This window comes from Trifolium pratense, linkage group LG3 (assembly GCF_020283565.1).
Source record: "Trifolium pratense cultivar HEN17-A07 linkage group LG3, ARS_RC_1.1, whole genome shotgun sequence".
Classification (NCBI taxonomy): Eukaryota; Viridiplantae; Streptophyta; class Magnoliopsida; order Fabales; family Fabaceae; genus Trifolium; species Trifolium pratense.
Window position 1 is genome coordinate 40,542,904 of NC_060061.1, and position 5,387 is coordinate 40,548,290.

General features: G+C 30.7%; 1 long non-coding RNA gene across 1 annotated transcript; it reads right to left on the minus strand.

Moving 5' to 3' along the window:
• Positions 1–4,134: 4,134 nt before the first annotated feature.
• LOC123916859 lies at positions 4,135–4,780 on the minus strand. Its single transcript, XR_006812267.1, has 2 exons — positions 4,628–4,780; positions 4,135–4,539 (listed from the first exon to the last, which is right to left on the minus strand). It is a non-coding gene; the product is annotated as an uncharacterized LOC123916859 (long non-coding RNA).
• Positions 4,781–5,387: the final 607 nt, after the last annotated feature.

Sequence of the window (5,387 nt, forward strand, 5' to 3'; positions counted from 1 at the left end):
TGTCGTTTATGCTTTTCAGTATATGTTTTTAATGCTCTGTTTTATTGTTCTTACTGCTAAGACAAGTGTTGCGACAAGTGTCGGCACATCGTGGACAACACTTGTCTACTGTGTACCAGAATTTCAAGATGTATATTAGTGCTCTGGTAGTTTGTAACATCGAGTCGGGGATCGTTTGTATTCCGTCGTATATCGATGCGAACATCTTAACTTATGTTTTATTTTAATGAATTATCTTTTGAACTATTATGTTCGTTGCTTTGAAAATCCATTATGTTATGTTTTCCGCTGCGACGTTTCGTGTCGTGTGCACGATCGTTTTGAAAATGTTTTCCGTAGCGCTCCGGCTACTTATCTTTAAAGAGTTTTTAAGATCACGTTTTTAAGGGTAGTTAGCTGAGGGTGTTACAGCCCCCACAAGTCACAATGAATTAATTGAAAAACTTCAGAACTTTTATTATTACTTAAAGGAAAACTTTCTTGTGTTTGTTTTGCTCTAAGACAAACATCACAAGTTCGATTACATAGGCTACTATAATTCTACCACAATTCATGTTTTGGAACAAGCTCTACAACCTTAGACGACGGATGTCCCAACCTCCTATGCCATAAGTCAAAAGACTTTGATCCTCCAGCTGGCAACACTGCTACAGCACCCACAATTTGGAAGTAGTAGAGCCTTTTTCTTTGTTCACCCACTCCATTCAGCATCCTCGACATGGGGTCCTGTACAACGCAAAATTTCTCAGTAAATTGAACAACAAGATTAGTATTATAAAGCAACTGAGATACTGATATTAAGTTGTAATGCAAATCAGGCACATAGAGCACATTGGTCAGACTCAATGAGTCACAAAGCACCATTGTTCCTTCTTTTGTAGTAACCATGTGTTTCCCGTTTGGAAGACTCGCAGGACAAGGTTTGACATATCTTGTATTTTAGATAGACAATTCAGCTGTTCAGTCATGTGATGAGTGGCTCCTGTATCTATGATCCACTGTATTGACAAATGCATACCAGAGAGTTTTTCAATAGCTCAAACCTTCATGTTGTTCACTAGATTCAGAAGCACTTCCCACTGCTCATTAGTATTATTGATATTTGCAGCACCGTTACTACTTGTTGCTTGCATCACATTAGCTTTAATTGATTATACCGAAGACACACACACGCTCAATAATTGCAGATTGAGAAAATAGTTTGTTTTTTTGGTTAAGTAGTCTAGTGGCTAGACTCTCACACATATAAATATGGAGAAATGTGGAATCCGGGGTTCGAACCCAGACCACTCCAATAATGTCTTTGTTACTACCATTTAAGCTACACTTACGAGACAATAGGTTTTCTTATTTTCTATCAAATCGAAAAATTAATCTTTGATTACTCTTGATTTGCTCTTGAATTGTGGAAAGGAGTTGTTAGCTATGATAGTGAATCAGAAGAAATGAGTGGTTTGTGAAAGGGTGTTTTGGGTTGTTGTTGTTGTTTCCATGAATTTGGAAAACACTTCTGAAGCTTGGAAGAGAATAGTACGAGAATGAGTGTAGCATAAAAGAATGAGTAAATCACGCTCAAGAGGACCAACATCTAGTGCTTACTATCGTAAGTGAATATTTAATTTGTAGCTCATATTAAGAACGTGACAATAAAACCATATTTATAACACCTCAATTTTTAAAAGCACGAGTGATTTTATTATATATGTGACTCATACTCTAATGATTTAGAGATATTTCGTAAAAAAAAAACTAATAAGAAAAACATATAAATAAATTTGTATCTGATACGCACAACTTACTTGTAACCAATTTTTTTTTCACATACCAATTTTTTATATGATATAACTTGTTTTTATTAATTGATAGGTAAATACCCCTAAATTTTTAAGGGATAAATTAAAAAATAAATAAAATTGGATAAACGTCACAATACGAGCTAGTGAAAATATTTAATCTCGTCATATTTAGAAAATAGAATCAAAGTAAATCTGTTAAAAAAAAAATCAAAGTTAATATTTTCAAAACAAAATACTTTTTGCGTCAAAAAACAAAATACTTTTCACTTGACAGATCGAAACATGGTTTAACGTAAACATTCACGTATAAATAACTGAAATGAAGCATAATATGTATTATTATTTTTTGTAACAATAAGGTCTTTATTGTTATTTATTTGTAACATTTAGGTCCTTTATTTTTTATAACTAAATAAGATAAGGACCAAAATATTACAAAAAAAAAGACTAAAGTGTTACAAATAAAAGATAAAGGATCAAAATACAAAAAAAAAAGATAAAGGACCAAAATATTACAAAAAAATTAAAATAAAAGACATGCACTATAATTTTGCCTTTTATTTATTATAACTTAGAGGATATATAACATGGAAATGGCCCTCCGCATCACCCTCTTCGCCAGATGTTCCAGCAGCATTAGCACGGATGATTTTGGTTGCCAATTGACGATGCTTGTGTGCTGCCTTGTTCTCTAGTGGTTGGCGGATATTTGGAGTCTTCTCTAGTGGCACTCTATTCGATGTTCCGTTACCATTTCTTGGTTCAATATTCGGATTTGGAAATAGCCATTAATTTATTTGCTTTTTTTTTTTTTTTCTACAGCGAGTTATCGGTTAGTGCATCTGTTACCGTATTGATGGTCGGATTCATTTGTCATTCCTTAAGAGATGGTTTGTTTTGATTCTTGCAGCTTTCTATACAATACCTTTTTGGCAACCGGGTTTTGGGTCCCGCGTCGAACTTTTTAGGTTGTACTTGTGGTGGTACTCATCTGTTTTGCATTTGGGTTTATCTTTCCTTTCTTTTCTTTTTTTAACTAAGGCTCAGTTTGATAAAAATAGCGGTTGGCTGATAAGTTAGCTTATAGCTAATGGCTGATAGCTTATAGTTGATGGCTGATAACTTATGGCTGATAAGTCAATCAAAAATTACTTGAAATAGCTTCTGGAAAATAAGATATAAGTCAGTAAAATAAACTATATGTTTTTTCTAAAAAAACTGATATTAAACAGGTCTCTTAACTTATAAGTCATAATACATAATCTATAAGTTAGTTTTTTTTCTTCACAGACCCTAATTATGTTTTCTATACCACTTTTGTTAGGAGTATATTACTCCCTACAACTTTTATGCAGGTTGATTATTATTATTATGGTACTAATACCTTTTAAGATTGACTCTGACACTATGTTGCGGTTGCTGGGGCAAGTTTTTGGCACCTTTGATTATTTTGTAATTTTTTTTTTAATATATTTTCCTTTGCTTAAAACGAAGTTTTTACTATTGTTCTTTAAAAATTATAAATATATGTTTGTTTTAAATATCATGTCATTTTTATGATAAATGATTACTTTACATAATTATATTGATTTTATCAATGATTAGTTGGTTTAGTGGTGATTGACGCTCAACTTGGTAGGGAGAACCACAGTTCGATCCCCACAACTGCAATCGGAAGGAGGCTGAAACCACTTCATACCAGAGCCGACCCCCGAATCAAATCAAACTGGTGGCGAAAACAAAAAAATAATAATTATATTGACTTTAGATAAACAAGTTTTACTTTGAAATGAAAAAATATATAATTTTTTTTTTTAGATAAATTTTGAGCATTATAATAAATATTTTGATCATACATTAGAATATACCAGAAGGAAAACTGTGGTTCATTGAGTCATACACAAATCAATTAAATTGAAGAGGCACACCAATTGCAGAGTTCTTGCAATTATTACTCCCTCTGATTCTTTTTATAAGGAACACTTTAAAAAAATCACACAAACCACGGAAACACATCGTAAATGATTATTTTATTTAATACTTTTGTAAATTTAAATTTATTTCATGTATATTCTTATTTAATTACTCTTAATTCAACTAACTTACTTATTTTTAAATTCTCTCTCTTAATAAATAAGGGCAAAAATAAAATTAAAGATTTAAAATATTTGAAAATTGGTCAAAAATAAATTTAAAAGAAATAAAAACTAAAACGTGAAAAAAAAAATCACAACTTTAACAGTATTATAGCATAAATATAAATTTATAAGATTAGAAGTGACATAAAAACTATTTGCAACATAACTATAAAAAATATTCTGACAGAAAAACGGTAAGATTGAAAAAACTTGGTCCATTGTGTGATATCTCTAAAATTAGAGATAAGACAAGTTTGCTGTCTTATTTTATTTCATTACAATTAATCTTAGGGTATATATAGTAATAACTACAAAGGTTCTTCATATTAGAAATATAAAATATTCATATTACTGGGTACCAACACAAGAACTAAATACATAGGTGTCAAAAAAAACACAAGAACTAAATGACACCTCATGGAATATTGTAGCAAGGAGCTTCTGTACTTTCTTGAGTCCTACACTAAATACATAGTTATGTGGGAACAAAATCTATGGATCATCCATGTCCTTACATTTACACTTGTGAGCCACACACTTCGCTTTTAAGGGATATGCACACATATATGGTGGACAATCGGAATTCATTTCACATTTAATATTCACTGTGATGAAAGAAAAAAAAAATTAAAGAATCAAATTTATATGAAATCAAGAAGGAAATTATAAAAGGATGATAAAAAAACATCTTACCGGTATTCCCTGTAACAAGGAATAGAAAAAGAAATATAATTTTTACATAAATAAACTTGACCATTTTAGTCATGTTTTTTCTTTTAAATGTAACAAATGGTTTATATATAACTTTATAATTTATAGAGTTTATACTCTCCTTACATTAATTAAATATTTAGAGCCTATGGATTTTTTTTAAAAAAATCTTTCAAATATAAGAATCGTTATTAAATGTCTCTTAAGTATATTATTGTGTTATATGTTTGTCCTTTGAAACATACTTAGTAAAGAAGTAACATAAAAAAATGTCAAAAATGAGAATTCATTATTTTTTTATTAAATTTCTATTATTTTATAGTGAAAGGAAAGGTAAAATTATAAAAGATAAAAAAAAAATGATTGGACAACAAATTTTATGCATTAATTGAGTTTATGGTTGGATCAAACGGTTAACTATCAATATGGTCCATTAGTGATTGCTTCATGTGACCTGTATAGGTTATAGTCTATCAAGAATGAATATTTCATTTGAGGAAGAGTACCGATATCGGATTCATATTGTATGTATCAGGTATATGTATATACTACAAGAATACATTGATTTTTCGACGGATTCTATATTCACTTACCGGCCGTTTTAGACGCCGGTAAGTTTGTGGTCATCTAAGCCGCCGCAAAATGAAGAAAACGGTCACAAAAATAAAAAAAAAAAAAAAATTATTTCTGGAACGAAGTGACCACTTACCGGCAGCCTAAACCGCCGCAAAATCAGCCATTG